This window comes from Eschscholzia californica, unplaced genomic scaffold (assembly GCF_041429995.1).
Source record: "Eschscholzia californica isolate CP2 unplaced genomic scaffold, dmEscCali1.0.p SCAF_1, whole genome shotgun sequence".
Lineage (NCBI taxonomy): Eukaryota > Viridiplantae > Streptophyta > Magnoliopsida > Ranunculales > Papaveraceae > Eschscholzia > Eschscholzia californica.
Window position 1 is genome coordinate 23845766 of NW_028238198.1, and position 17213 is coordinate 23862978.

The 17213-nt window shown below is 33.9% G+C and overlaps 1 long non-coding RNA gene across 1 annotated transcript; it reads left to right on the forward strand.

Annotated features, from left to right (window-relative positions):
• Positions 1-5559: 5559 nt before the first annotated feature.
• On the forward strand, positions 5560-6476 carry LOC147565279 (uncharacterized). Its single transcript, XR_015237125.1, has 2 exons — positions 5560-5714; positions 6049-6476. It is a non-coding gene; the product is annotated as an uncharacterized LOC147565279 (long non-coding RNA).
• The last annotated feature ends 10737 nt before the right edge of the window (positions 6477-17213 follow it).

A 17213-nucleotide genomic window follows, 5' to 3' on the forward strand; every position in this document is an offset into this window, starting at 1 on the left:
ACAATTGACCAACCTTACCAATCTTTTATTTGCATATATCTTGATCAAGGGGTTGATAATTTCTTCTTCCCTTTAATGACAGAGCAATTCGTGCTGATAACGTGTTGTGAAAAAAAAAAGAGGGAAGAATAAATACAATGGAAATATAAATCAAGAGATAGAGACAAGAAGAACTTGATTTGTATTCATATGTTTGTATATAATGTTTCTATTTTGGTACATTAGCTAGACACCTCTTTATATAGCCCTTTGAATAGATATACCCAACTAATACAAAGTTACATATAATCAATGGTGCTTGAATATAAATAATAGTGGAGAACTTATGATGGTGGGCGTTACAAAGTGTGTGTTGGAATCGGTATCTAGCTCAAAAGCAGCTGGACCGGTTTTTTCTTAATTTGATGTACCTATATTCATCAAAAATTCGACAAAGACATCTCGTTGGATTCGTCTCGTCGAGCTCTTAAATTTAGACTCCAATTTTGTCCCAGTCCGATTCCGTATGATTGAGTTATTACAAAATTAGTTTGGTATGGATACCATTAACTCTAAACCGAGATTTTGAGTTAGTACCACATTTATGATGGAGGAAATGTGTCTATTTCCTTAAATAGAATCTTCCATATATTTATGGTATGTTGGTTGAAATAGAAAAGTGTTTCGCGTGGTTTGCACCACGCAAACCGCACACGCGCGGGGCGTGGGCATTTTAGAGGTGCCCGCACGCACTTTGCACTTCGCATCGTTTGACTTTACGGTCATAGATTTGATCCGACGGTCAGGATGGTTGGCGCTCTTAAGATAGATCCCTTGATGATCTAACGGTGGGCGTTCAAGGCGCGAGATCTTGATAGATCCGTTGAGATATAACGGTCAAGATGGCACCCGAAAACCAAACGTCAAATATGATTATTGGGAAGCATCCATTCGTCTATAGGCACCTGTCTCAAGTGTCACCAATACTTCTATAAATATCAAACAGAATCCAGCAAACAAACATACGAAATTTTTTTTGCATTCAAAGTTCATTAAGAATTTAGAGTTTTAAGAAGTCACTTTCTTCTGGTTCTTACTGCTTGTTCGAAGTTCGCACGCTTTCAGAAAAACGAAGTACTCTTAGTCGTCATCCTGAAAGGTATAGCCGTTGTATCCTGAGAGACAAACATCTGACTGGTTTTAGTACTAATACCAGGGTGTTCACTGTCTTAAGGAAAGAGACAACTCGACTCGGCTTTTCTCTCTTTCTCTAACCTTTTAATTATCTTTGTTTTAAATATACTGGTTTTTTTATTTTTTAATCTGTTTCAAATACAATATTATTTTTTAAACCTAAAAGTTATCTCTGAATTTATTTCAAAAAGACACAGTAAGGTGTATCCTTGTTTTTATTAAAACAGGAACATAATCTTGGTTTTTCATAATACCAGAGAAACAACAGTGTGGTGGGCATCCACCATAAATCAAATATTTGTAACAGAAATTCAATTTTCTGGATCTTCGAATATCTTGAACTTTTGTTCATCACTAGATCTTCGACTTTTTGATCTGTCACGTTATACACATAACTTATTATCGGCGATAAATGAAATGCCATTTTCAATAAGTTTGAGTTTTCTTTTTGAGTTTAAATTCTAGGTATCGAGTAGTTGTTTATTTTAGTGGAGAAGTGTGCTCTAGGGTTTTGGTTTGAGTTGCATTTTTTTAAACTGCAAGTTGTCTGGACTCTTGTGATCCATTGATCTTATGGGTCAACTTGAAGGTTGTAAACACGGGTAATTTATATTTTGTACATAAGGCAATATCCTGTGGTAATGGTGCACCACTCGACTTACTTGTGCAAGATTGTCCCTGAAGATAGTAAAAACTCTAAACATATCACAAATGGTGCCACTTTCCTTTACTACGAGTTCATGGCCCGTCTTACTAAATGTTTGAACAAATGTTTTAGAAATTTTATGGCTACTGAAATTATGGGATGTGAAAATTTTATTACTACAAAATCCAAAATATCTTAATGCATAGATAATTGGAGTAATTTTGTTTTTGATTTCAACTTAGATACTTACTAATTTCAGTTTATTTCTAATTTCAAATCACAAAGATTTTCTTCCCTTAGGTGTGTACCCAAATCAATTTCATACCTAAAACAGAGTCAATGTAGGGGGTCATCTAGGTATTTTTGACAAAGTAGGGGGCAGGAAACCCCTCACAAAGTTGGGGGCTATTTGGGAAATAACCCTTTTTTCTTCCTAGTCCATTATGTTCTGCAAAACCCTAGTTGCAAGCCACTTGGGCACCGGATCGACATCTCTGTGTTTTTGTAGTTTAGTAACTCCCTAACTGCAAGCAATTATGGATAGGGGTGAACATCGGTTGGATAACCGACTTTTTCAGCCAATCCAAAGTCCAAACCGAAGGGTTCGGTTTTTCAAATCTAAATCCGAACCAATCCGTTCATGGTTTGGTTCGGTTACCGATCCGAACTATGCGTGGACGGTTTGGATCGGTTGGATAACCGAACCACCTGTGATATTTTACCATACATAAAATTTCGCAGTTTCGACTTAAAAACGTGGAACTAACTTAACTATTGAATTAAGCTACAACTCTCCACGCCATTTACTTCTGTTACACATGCATTAAGCTACGATATTAACAAACATGGAACTAACTTAACTATTAAATCTCAACCGTTCATCGTTCCTATCATTTATATTTATATATATAATATATAAAAAATAGCAATAAATGGTTTGGTTCGGTTTGCTCGGTTATCCGTCAACCAAATCCATAAACCGATCCAAACCACTCGGTTTTGCCATTTTAACATCCGAACCAATCCGGAATACTATTGGATCGGTATCCAAACCGTTGAAATCTGTTTGGATCGGTCGGTTTGGATACTAAATGAACACCCCTAATTATGGAATAGTTTTGATTCCTTAACCCTAATAGAAATGAACAATGGAGATGTTCATTTAGGAATTACTAAAGGTGCTCGGGCTTCTTACGTTTCACACCCCTTTATTGTGTTAAAAAGGTGCCTACACCAAAATTATTGGGTGCTTTAGAATTTTATCCTCATATTTTGGAATGCCATAACAAACACAAAGTATTTTGGTTTTCTTTCCCATAAAAAAATGGTTTTCACACCAAATATTTTCACACGTATCAAACGGATCCTTAGATGTATTTGTAATTTCAATGAAAATATATTTTGATCACTTCAAATATCGAATAATAAATTGACAAGAAAAAATTTACTTCAAATAATAAAAAGGATTTTTAATATCTTTCTATTAAAAATACATTAAGATTAAATCACATCAAATTTTTTTATTATTAAAAATACATTAAGGAAAACTCATCACCAAAATAAAACTAAAAAACTTAGACATTGGTAGAGACGTGGGGCTATTTGTTGCCATTTAAATATCATAATCTTGCACGGTTACATTAATTGCTCGTAAATTTAACATTTTTCTTTTTAAAAAAATTTGGTCTAAACAAGTTTCTCAAGATCACATGCTAAGTCTTACATATTTTCTACTTTTAACAAGATGAAGTTTGACTCTATTTTTTCATCTGACCGTTCAAATGCGAAGAATTATAATTTAAAAAGGAAAGAACATGACTACATATCTTACTAAAAATCCTTAAGTCAAATGATATGGAAAATCGTACCTTTATGTAAAATTGCATATTTTCCAACAAAAGGAAAGAACATGAATGCATATTTTCCAACTCTATCTCTATAGCAGATTCTAGATGGATGTTAGGTTTGAAACAAGCTCTACAAATACCTTGTTAATTGCACAGTTACATTAATTGCTCGTAAATTTAACATTTTTCTTTTTTAAAAAATTTGGTCTAAACAAGTTTCTCAAGATCACATGCTAAGTCTTACATATTTTCTACTTTTAACAAGATGAAGTTTGACTCTATTTTTTCATCTGACCGTTCAAATGCGAAGAATTAAAATTTAAAAAGGAAAGAACATGACTACATATCTTACTAAAAATCCTTAAGTCAAATGATATGGAAAATCTTACCTTTACGCAAAATTGCATATTTTCCAACAAAAGGAAAGAACATGAATGCATATTTTCCAACCCTATCTCTATAGCAGATTCTAGATGGATGTTAGGTTTGAAACAAGCTCTACAAATACCTTGTTAATTGCTCGGTTACATTAATTGCTCGCAAATTTAACATTTTTGTTTTTCAGAAAATTTGGTCTAAACAAGTTTCTCAAGATCACCTGCTAAGTATTATATTACATATTTTCTACTTTTAACAAGATGAAGTTTGACTCTATTTTTTTTCTTCTAATCGTTCAAATGTGAAGATTTACAATTTAAAAAGGAAAGAACATGATAAATATCTTAACAAAAACCCCTAAGTCAAATGATATGGAAAATCCTACATTTATATATGCAAAATTGCATATTTTCCAACAGAAGGAAAGACATGAATGCATATTTTCCAACCCTATCTCTATGGCAGCTTCTAGATGGACGTTAGGTTTGGAACAAATTCTATAAATACCTTGTTCGGTTTCTTTGGTTTTATGAATCTCATCTTTTCTCATTAGACCACTGCATCCCTTCTCCTAAGGTGTTTTTTTTCTTTCTTTTGTTTCTTCTCTTCTGCTATTCTTTTTTATCTTTAGAATTTTTTCATTTTATTGTGTTGTCTTCATGACAATTTTTTTTCTATTAGGTTTAGTTTATGAGATCTATTAGTAGTTCTTTCTTTATATATTTTAGTTTATAAGTTTTAATGTTCTTCCAAGTCTTTATAAAATTTTATTTACAATTGCATTTCATTTGTTTGATTTGATTCGATCTATCTTCTACGACAACTTGAAAAGCCTTTTAAGTTAGTTGGAAAATCATAATCCTATCTTATAAATGTTATGCGTAAAGAACACAAAATCAATCTCACTTATTTACTAATATGCTAATTTTAATTTCAAAACCAAGTCAAATTTTATTTCTCTCTAAAATACAACTAAAATTAATTTCATGACCTAAATTAGAATAATTGACATTAATTGAAACGAAAATTTTCGGGAATCTCTTACCAAAAATTCCTCTTTTCTCAAAAAGGATCTATATATTAATGCTATCACGTTTCACCTCCCTGGTTTGCATGGATTAGAAAAGATTTGGAGTTCGTCCTTGTTAACACATAGTTTGCATAGATCTGAACTTAATTTACACAAAATTATTGACCTTTTTAATCCATTTTTTTTCACATAGTACTTCCATTCAGAAAACTTCATGACCCTCTCCGTTTAAAGACGGAGGAAAATGTGGCCCAAATACTTTTTGATTAGCTTAAATGTATGTAAAAGATTTTTGTGGGAAGATAAAAACAGAATTAGAATTTTGTAAACTCATCTTACAACCTCATAAACTCACTCACTAACACTTTTGATTAAATCAACTAAATATTATATTGGAATAATTTGTACTTATTCTCTTCATGCTCTTTTTTTCGTAAAAGTTTTGCATTACTTTGACAGTTTATTCATACATTTTGACTTTGCAGGCTTATAAGTTGGTTATATGACTTTAATTTCTCACAAAGAAAAAATGCCTGGTATCACTACATTTGAGCTCGCTGAGGCTCGTCATAATGATGTTGTAAGGTCACAGATCCAATTCCAACCCGTCTATTATTCTCAAAGTCAATACAGGAAGACGGTAAAGAACTACTTTTTCGATTTAGTTTTGATTTTGTTGTTGGGATTCGTTTGTTCTAAAGTCCTGATATCTTCGCTATTGAACTTAAGCCTTCAGTCACACCCACTGTTTCTTTTGTTGTCTAAATCTTATATTTACATGTAATGTTGTGATAAATCTCATGTGTTGGATAGGAGTAGTTGGCACATCAAGTGTTTTGATAACAGGAATACTTGTTTACCCAAATGAAATATTTATATCTTTGTTGATATACTAAGTTGCGTAGTGTTTTCATCAAAGTACAATCTGAAAATTTTCCATACGAATTGATTTGGTTGATGGATTGGAAATGCAGAAGGATACACTCCGAGGAAGTACCTTCCTAGCGAAAGTTCAAAAATAATAAACCTTATAGTTGACGACAAGACATGGGGTGTCAAATACAAGCTCCAGGAAAGAGAAACCTTGTGTAGTCATTGAGGGTTCAGGATGAGCTGATTTTGTCATGAAGAACAATTTGGAAATCAGAGATGTTTGTGCATTTGAACCTTCTAAGCAAATACAACAGAGTTGAATGTTATAATCTTCCCGGTTGTCCAAGAGGTCACCCTCGTTTACCATTTGAAAAAAAATTAATGGAGGTAGGAACGCAAAGAAGATGACTTGATGATAGATAAACATATACTGTATCTTAGATAAACATGTTCAAATTTCTTTATGTATGTCTATATATACTTGTATTTGATTTTACATGAAATACCAATAGAGAAATTATTTTAAATCTTCCAAGTCTATCTCGTCTTCCTCTCTGTCTCCCTCTCGGTTTCTCACCTCTTACTCTCGACTAATACTCGATCATGAAGAGGGTTACACCTCTTCACATAACTCTCTTGTTTAGATTTTAATATCAGTTATTTATGGTGTATTTGATTCAACAATCGAACTCAGCATGTCACCGAGGCAAGTTACAATAATAACTAGTTCAGGCCTTGGTTTTATTCGGTCATCATGGTAGAACGCTTCCATACTGAGCTACAAGAGAAAGACTAAGGATTAGAACCCCTCAGTCTTTTTCCTTATTTTGTTTTTATATGCTAGAATTGGTTATCTGGAACAAATAATTCGTAGTTTACAGCATAAGAAACACCAAACACCTTTTACCCATTTCCAACAATGAATCAGAACTCCATATGGGAAACAGAAGCAAGACTTTTTGGACACTTTAGCTTTCGTTAATCTCTTTCCCGATGTTTGTGAATAAGAGATTTCTATAAGTACTATGCTCTAGTAATATTCACTGACTCAAATTGAAAAATGGCACAAAAAAATAATTTTTAGATACTGGGAGGAATAAACGAAGTCGTTTGGATTTCATAGTGTTCATTTCACTACAAAAATGGAGATTTTTAGCGACGCCTTAAAACCGCCGGTAATGTAAAAAAACCATCACAGAAATTATTTAGTGACGGACCAGAATCCGTCGTGGAAGCCTCCGTCGGGGATACTTTTCGCGACTGTTGGTAGCGACGGGGTTGTAAATCCGTAGTTAAAAGATATTATTAGCGACGGTTTGTGTACAGGAAAAACAATCGCTTCTGTAAAGTTGCGACGGCAGAAAACCGTCGGTGATATGTTTTGATTTTCCAAAAAAAAAAATTGTATTTCGAAACAATATTTCTTTACAGTTCTTCCACCTGACTGAGATCCCCAACTACCCCAAGTAAATAGTTTTTCTACCCATTTTGGAGATACAAGTCTAGCGTTTGTTTATGTTTTCGTGTTTCTTGAGCTTAATCCACCTGAGTCTGTCTGTCTGTCTGATTTGTTTGAATTTCACTTCTTTGAGCGGCTACTTGTTCTAGTCAACAGTCATTAATTAGGTTATTTTATATAATGGCCTAATAATGTATATATACTATTTTTCATATTTAAATAAGCTCAATATCTCTAAACAAAAATAAATAAATAAAACAAACATTCTGAAATATAATGTGACTCGAGTAATTTCGATAACACGTTGTTCATATAAAAATTACAATTTTATCATACATTCCATAAAATTGTATATAACATTAAGAGTCCATTTTACCAATTTTATCATATACTCCATGAAATATAATATGATAAATTTGCAATTTTAACTAGGAGTACTAACATTTTACCACTAAAGCAAATTGCAAAGCTTCCGAAGAAGTTTGGAGAGATTATGGGAAATAAATGTAACGCCCCAAGCCTTAGCAGTTGCCGATATTGTCCCTGCTTTAACCACCTCACACAGGTACGGGGTTTTGTCTTTGGCGAAGGCACCACAAGCCTACCCAAAAGGCCTCAGTACTTACTAAGCTTGAGCTTACACATATAGCCCAGTCTCTAGACACTCTTGTGAGCAATGTGGGACTATTACAATCCCCCACCCTTAACGAAGAGCCGTCTTCGGCTCTGATACCACTTTGTAACGCCCCAAGCCTTAGCAGTTGCCGATATTGTCCTCGCTTTAACCACCTCACACAGGTACGGGGTTTTGTCTTTAGCGAAGGCACCACAAGCCTACCCAAAAGGCCTCCGTACTTACTAAGCTTGAGCTTACACATATAGCCCAGTCTCTGGACACTCTTGTGAGCAATGTGGGACTATTACAATCCCCCACCCTCAGCGAAGAGCCGTCCTCGGCTCTGATACCACTTTGTAACGCCCCAAGCCTTAGAAGTTGTCGATATTGTCCCTGCTTTAACCACCTCACACAGGTACGGGGTTTTGTCTTTGGCGAAGGCACCACAAGCCTACCCAAAAGGCCTCGGTACTTACTTAGCTTGAGCTTACACATATAGTGTAACGCCCCAAGCCTTAGCAGTTGCCGATATTGTCCCCGCTTTAACCACCCAGGCCCAAGCCCACACGGGTACGGGGTTTTGTTCTTGGCGAAGGCACCACAAGCCCACCCAAAAGGCCTCGGTGGTTAAAGCGGGGACAATATCGGCAACTGCTAAGGCTTGGGGCGTTACAAAGTGGTATCAGAGCCGAGGACGACTCTTCGCTGAGGGTGGGGGATTGTAATAGTCCCACATTGCTCACAAGAGTGTCCAGAGACTGGGCTATATGTGTAAGCTCAAGCTTAGTAAGTACCGAGGCCTTTTGGGTGGGCTTGTGGTGCCTTCGCCAAGAACAAAACCCCGTACCCGTGTGGGCTTGGGCCTGGGTGGTTAAAGCGGGGACAATATCGGCAACTGCTAAGGCTTGGGGCGTTACATATAGCCCAGTCTCTAGACACTCTTATGAGCAATGTGGGACTATTACAATCCCCCACCCTCAGCGAAGAGCCGTCCTCGGCTCTGATACCACTTTGTAACGCCCCAAGCCTTAGCAGTTGCCGATATTGTCCCCGCTTTAACCACCTCACACAGGTACGGGGTTTTGTCTTTGGCGAAGGCACCACAAGCCTACCCAAAAGGCCTCGGTACTTACTAAGCTTGAGCTTACACATATAGCCCAGTCTTTGGACACTCTTGTGAGCAATGTGGGACTATTACAATAAATAAATTAAAAGAGAGTGTCTTAGTGATGGGTCCAAGTACTACAAAATAAGTTACTTTTGGTGACGGTAATTACCGATTGTTTCTGAAATAACCGTTAGTATATAATTTATTAACGTCACAATCTGTATGAAGTCATCCGTTTCTTATTTCTCGGCGACGTTTCTTGCAGGAAACCATCGGTAACCATAAAATTCATTTCTTTATATCTTCTACTTCTTCTTTTCTAGGAATTCCTTTCTTTCCATTCTCGCCCTTTCTATTTCCCTCTCAAATTAATAAATTGTTGATGCGGTTCAGTAAATCCTAATTGCAAGAGGAAGACTATATTTCACTTGTTATGATGGTAATTTTTTCATTTATGTTAGATCTGCAAGTTTACTTTACTTTGGTCTTTGGATGGTGTATTTTTCACGAAATTGGTGAATCGTAACCTTTTTCAGTTTAGCTTTTTGGATTTGGTTTTGTTTCTAATGTGATCTTATTATCTCGTTAGGAAGCTCTATAGTTTTTCATTTAATTACGAAAGTGGAGAGTGCTCTTATTTTTCTGATCTAGTAAATTTGATGTTCAAATCACTCTGGGTCTGACCTAAGTCTGAGATTTCTTTTCCTAGACTTCGGTATAGATAACGTCTCATGCGAAATCATTAAGAGGGAAAAGTGTCCCTGGGCGAATTGGCTGAATAAAGTGAACGATATGAAAATGGTGGAATTCATGGAAAACGAAGCAAAAAATAGATGTTACTTCTTACTATCCTTTTAGAAAAAGGTATTGGCGTATTGGGTTACTATTAACTAGTGATTCTAGTATCAACCTTCACTGTTTCTGTAACGCTCCAAGTACAGATTTTCACGTCGGCCGCCATGAAAACCTAAACTTAAAGTATTTATTTGCAAAACAGTAAACATAGTTGATATACTCATTAAAGAGACAAATAACACCGAATATGAACCTCATAAGAAACAATAAATCATTTGGTGCTACAATCAATAGCCTAAAAATATATATCTTAACATGAGGTGCTACAATCACATAATAGGGAAAAAAACATATTTTTATGTAAATTTGACGAGAGATACATTATCCAACCTCCCAAACATTTATTTTGCGCCACCTATGTGATCATAAGCTTCTAGATGGATCTTAGGTACCAAGCAAGCTCACTATAAATATCTTGTTAGGGTTTTCTTGTTTTTATCAATCTTCATCTTATTTAATTAAACCACTCATTTGCTTCCCTTTAACTTGGGAGAAACTACATTGGTTTTGCCACCTTATAAATTCTTCATCGAAGGATTGAATAAAGGCAAGAAAGAACTCCATTTTTAACCAAGTGTCCTTTTAATTCCTTCTTTCTCTCTTCTTTATTTTTCTTTTCTTCTCTTAATTTTCAAGTTCTTTTTTTCTGTTATTCATTTATGTTTAGGTTTTTCTTCTTTTGTCGTTTCTTATCTTCATGGATAATTTTGTTTTAAGATGGTTGCTTAAGAGTTCTATTACTAGTTCCTTGATTAATCTATTTTAGTTTATTAATTTGATTGTTTCCAAGTCTTTCAACAATATTCTTTGCTCAATCCTCTCTAACTAGACTTTGTTCTTGTGTAGATTAACCACCAAAGGATTGAATGAAAGAAGTTGAACAAGAAAGTAAGTAATCTAAAACCAAAGTTTGCATTGTTTTCTGATTTTCGGACTTTTTTTCTCTAATATACTATCATTGTTTCAGATATTCACACCATACAAATCAAGTTGGGTAAACATTTTTCTTAATATTCGAACAAAATAAAATTAGGAGAAATTGTTTGATAGCAAAAAAGATATAACTGAAGGATAATATAGTTTTTATTCAAAACTTAGGTTTTCTAAATAACGTGATACTAATGGGAATATTCCCGTGAGTATATCACCTTATTTTAATACATTAGAATGGATTAGATTCTACCAATTAAAAGATGAATAACAGTACATCGATCTTTTAAAAGTTATGTGCGAAGATCATAGGTCCAGATGAAAAAGAGGATAGGAAGAGCATGAAAGGAAAAGGAGGAAGAAAAAGCAGAAACGTATTACAGAGGAAGAGGAAGAAAATTAAGAAGAAAAATATGAAAAAATTTCGAAATCAACTTTAATTGGAACTACAATCTAAAAATTTCTTTTTTTAGAAGAAATGTGAATTTTTAACTATTATACATTTGCAAAATTGATATGTTATTATTTGTACCCCTTGTACTTTCATTACCTTTTGGAGATACACATAATTAAAGTGAAATTTATAATGTGGCGGAAAAATAAGAAAATCGTAACAAAGGTGTGACGTTGTGATTCCTTGATTTGTTGGAAGAGCCGCAGGTTAGATTGAGAATAAACCCTCCTTCAGCTTCAAACCTATGTTACTTTTGGTTTAATATGATTATTATTTGGACAGTAGTTCCATACTGTCACTAAGAATTTCGTTACTATTTTCAGCTAAACATTTTGTTGGAAACTATTGGAATAAGAGTTGTGATTCAATGAGCTCAAGCTCATATAGGAAATTATGAGCTTGAGCTCAAAATTAGAATCTATATAACAAAACACAGTGTTTTGTGCTGATCCCGACAAACCAAGAGATAAATCCGGTCGTCTGTTGCGTTTTTGATAGCATCTTCACCTTTCGATCTATTACCTACTTAAGAAAATGAAAATTTGTTCACCTACTCAATTGAAGAAAGTAAACAACTCAATGAATCTGGGCCGTTAACATTCTTCATTTTGTTAATCTACACGGTTATGATTGGTTGAGAGGGCAGATTGATAAGAATGGGTGGGTCAAACCCGTAATTGAGCCACTGGATATAATTCTCTCTCTCTCTCCATTTACTACCTACATTACTTTCGGTAAGCATAACGGCCAAAACCCCATTACTGAAGAAGTGAAGAGGGGGATTAAGAATAAACCGTCCTTACCCAAACCCAAATCGACTTCACCTATACCCATTTCTCTTCCTCCTCCATTAGTTCATCTGCCGTTATGTATTTCAATTTCACAATCTTCCTCCACCTTATTCTTCAACCTCATACCGCATCCTCCATTACTCCCTCATTAATTGATGAATTATGGTTAAATCACCACAAAGATGGTCTCAAGAAGAATGGTGAGACGATTTCAAGGTAAAACAGTTTAATTTTCAATAAATCTCCTTTCATAACCTTTATGACTAATTTATATCAGTTACAAGGCAGACATAAACTTCTACAAAATCTCCCTTCGTTCCATCTTCACGTTGCACCTTCTTGGGTTCTCGGTTGCCTCAAGAACTTCATTTTCAAGTAAGTTATTTTTCAATTTCTTCTTTCCTGTTTGATAAAATCTGCGTGACTCAAAATTTATGCTTCCTTTTTGTTTGATTTGTAGTTTATTCTAGGTTGTTTCTTGCATCATGAGGTTAATTTCTTTTCATTACATTTCCTTTCTAATTGCTTTGGATTTATTGGTTTTAGGCTCCTTCATTTCACGAACACTCTCTTCCATCTCATTTCATTTTTTTTGGATTCACTGACCTAATTTCAATGAAAAGATATTTTGATCACTTCAAATTTCGAATATCTTTCTATTAAAAATACATTAAAATTAAATCACATTAAATAAATTTTTTAATCAAAAGTACATTAAGAAAAACTCATCACCAAAATAAAAAGGAATTTTAATATCTTTCTATTAAAAATACATTAAAATTAAATCACATTAAATAATTTTTGTTATTAAAAATACATCAAGAAAAACTCATCACCAAAATAAAATAAAATAAAATCATATACTTGATGATTAAAACCGATAAGATAAAACTACGAAATTTAGACATTGGTAGAGACGTGGGGTTATTTGTTTCCATTGAAATATCATGATCTTGCACGGTTACATTAATTGCTCGCAAATTTAACATTTTTCTTTTTTAAAAAATTTGGTCTAACCAAGTTTCTCAAGATCACATGCTAAGTCTTACATATTTTCTACTTTTAACAAGACGAAATTTGACTCTATTTTTTTCATATGACCGTTCGTGTGAAGAATTATAATTTAAAAAGGAAAGAACATGAATACATATCTTACTAAAAATCCACAAGTCAAATGATATGAAAAATCCTACCTTTATGCAAAATTGCATATTTTCGAAGAAAAGGAAAGAACACGAATGCATATTTTCCAACCCTATCTCTATAGCATCTAGAATCTATAGCAGTTTCTAGATGAATGTTTGGTTTGAAACAAGCTCTATAAATACCTTGTTAATTGCTCGGTTAATTTAATTGCTCGCAAATTTAACATTTTTCTTTTTTTTAAAATTTGGTCTAAACAAGTTTCTCAAGATCACCTGCTAAGTATTACATACTTTCTACTTTTAACAAGATGAAGTTTGAGTCGATTTTTTTTCCTCTAACCGTTCAAATGCGAAGATTTACAATTTAAAAAGGAAAGAACATGATACATATCTTAACAAAAACCATTAAGTTAAATGATATGGAAAATCCTACCTTTATGCAAAATTAAATATTTTCCAACAAAAGGAAAGAACATGAATGCATATTTTCCAACCCTATCTCTATGGCAGCTTCTAGATGGATGTTAGGGTTGAAAGAAACTATATAAATACCTTGTTATTGTAATATTTTGTCTTCCACTACTATCATGTGTAACATCTACACTAATGAGGTCATATGTAACCTATAACTTAAAGGCACATTCATGTGTATGCATGTAACTCCTTGTGTAAATGTCCATGAATGTCCTTACTTTGTAGAGCCTATAAAAAGGGTTTTAATCCAATGTAATTGACACAACAAAATAGTAGAATATTATACTACAATCTTAAGGTACAAATATGGTGTTCTTAGTCTTTAGTTTTCTCTCATCTCTAATCTCTCTTCTTTACTTAGTTTTCACAACACGTTATCGGCACGAAGCTCTATTTTTTTTTTAAGAAGATTAGAGAATCATAGAGAGTATACTTCCAAATAGTTTTAATTCTTATAGTATATATAGGAATAATTTTTTTTTTCCTTCACTTGCATCTTTAGGAAAAGTAATTAAATATGAAGGTAGTAATTTTGTTAGACATAACTATTCATATTAGCATTTGTAGCATATATCTTTTTCATGATAGGATTGAAATAGTCTTCATCTAATATTATAGATAAACTCTAACAAACAATTTTTTTTTCTAATGTTGTTCATATTAGTTTTTTTTTCCTATGTATGCATGATTAAAATTGCTAGTATCAACCATGTCCATCTATAGTGATTATTAATAGTATTATGAACATATTTATATCTATGCAATGATGAAGATTTTTAGAAAAAAAAAATAGGAAGAAAATAAGCAAGTATTTTTCTTAGACATATTTATCTAACTTGTTTGTTTGTATTGTTTAGATCATGTCGGATAATCTTACAAAATTGCAATTTCTTGCTCTTGATATTACGGGAAAAAAATTTCTTGACATGGATTCTAGATGCTGAAATTCATCTTGATGCTATGAATCTTGGAAATACCATTATGGCTGCAAATGAAACATCCCCACAAGATCGGGCAAAAGCAATGATTTTCCTTCGTCATCACCTTCATGAAGGTCTGAAAACTGAATACCTAACGGTAAAAGATCCATATGTTTTATGGACGAATCTGAAAGAAAGATATGACCACCAAAAGACTGTCATACTCCCAAAAGCTCGTTACGATTGGATGCACCTGCGTTTACAGGATTTTAAGACAGTAAGTGAATACAATTCAGCATTGTATAAAATTAAATCTCGCCTACAATTATGTGGAGAGAATATAACTGAAGAGGACATGCTAGAGAGAACATATTCAACTTTCCACGCATCGAATATGCTCCTGCAGCAGCAATATCGAGAGCGTAGGTTTACAAAGTACTCTGAATTAATTTCTTGTCTTCTTGTTGCTAAACAAAATAACGAGCTGTTAATGAAAAATCATAATGCTCATCCCACTGGGACTGCACCATTCCCTGAAGTGAATGTTGTTGCATCAATGAACCGTGAACGCAGACATGGTAATGGGCGTGGTCGAGGTCGAGGTCGATATAATAATCGACAACGTAGTGGCCCTATTAGGCATTCAAGTGAACAAAAATTAGCATCAAACCACGAGATGTGGAATAATGCCAAATACAAAAATGACAAAGGAAAAGGTGTACAAACATCTAATCATCGTGAATATAATTGTCACCGATGTGGTATGAAGGGGCATTGGTCACGTGTTTGTCGTACTGCGAAACACTTGGTTAATCTTTACCAAAATTCCATGAAGGGGAAAGGTAAAGAAATAAAAGCCAATTTGGCAGAATTTGAAGTACCGATGAACAAAACTCCCTTAGATATTTCTGACTACTTCATAGATCAAAGTGGTAAAGAATTTGAAGTATCCATGGATCCAACTCATCTGGATGTTTCAGATTTTTTTTGCAGATCCAAGCAGCAAAGAATTTGATGTTTTACTTAACAATGGAAATGTTAACTAGAATCTATACTAAAATTCTAGTTTTAATATGCTTTTAGGAAGAATTTTTTTTTTCTTAGACTATGTTTTGCTTTTGTCATTTGCTTTGGTCATTTGCTTTCTCAACAATTGTGTTTTTGTTATGTTCCTTTTATTATAAAATATTAAAACATTTCTATATTTTTCTTTTAGTTTCTTATTAGCATGGAGTTTACTAAAGATTTCAAAACAAATTGTGGGGATGAATGTCTTATCGACTGTGGAACGACAAATACTATTCTGCGGAACAAGAAATTTTTCTTCGAACTAAAATTAGTCAAGGCTAATGTCATCACAATTTCAGGACCCACAAACCTGATAGAAGGCTCTGGCAAAGCCGTTGTTATACTACCAAATGGTACTAAAATTGATATCCCAAATGCTTTATATTCTACTAAATCTGCACGAAATCTATTAAGCTTTATAGATATTCGTCATAATGGATATCATATTGAGACAACTTGTGACAAAATGAAAGAATACCTTTGTATTACTTCAATAGTCTCAAACAAAAAGCTGATACTAGAAAAGCTTCCAGCTTTTGCTTCGGGTTTATACTATACAAGTATAAGAACTATAGAGTCTAATTATTTGATGAACCAGAAGTTCAATTCAATGACTCTTGCAATTTGGCATGATAGACTTGGTCATCCAGGTTCTATAATGATGCGTCGAATAATAGAAAATTCACATGGACATCCGTTGAAAAACCAGAAGATTTTTCAACCAAACAATTATCCATGTGCATCTTGTTCGCAAGGAAAATTGATTGTTCGACCATCTCAATCAAAAATAAGCATCGAGTCACCTAGTTTTTTACAACGGATTCAGGGAGACATATGTGGACCTATCCATCCACCTTGTGGGCCATTTCGATATTTCATGGTCTTAATAGATGCTTCAACACGATGGTCACATGTCTGTCTATTATCAACTCGCACTGTTGCGTTTGCTAGACTTCTTGCTCAAATAATAAGGTTAAGGGCACAATTCCCTGACTACCAAATAAAGACAATTCGTCTCGATAATGCAGGAGAATTTACATCAAAGGCATTTGATGATTATTGCATGTCAATTGGGATTACTGTTGAGCATCCAGTAGCTCATACCCATACTCAAAATGGATTAGCTGAATCTTTTATTAAACGCTTACAGCTTATAGCTCGACCATTGTTGTTAAGAGCTAAATTACCTAGTTCAGCATGGGGACATGCTATATTACATGCTGCAGCTCTAATTCGTATTAGACCATCTGCTTATCATCAATACTCTCCAATGCAACTTGTATTTGGACAACAACCAAATATATCACATCTTAAAGTGTTTGGTTGTGCTGTATATGTGCCAATTTCACCCCCACAACGAACAAAGATGGGTCCTCAAAGGCGTCTTGGTATTTATATTGGTTTTGATTCACCTTCAATAATAAGGTATCTAGAGCCACTTACGGG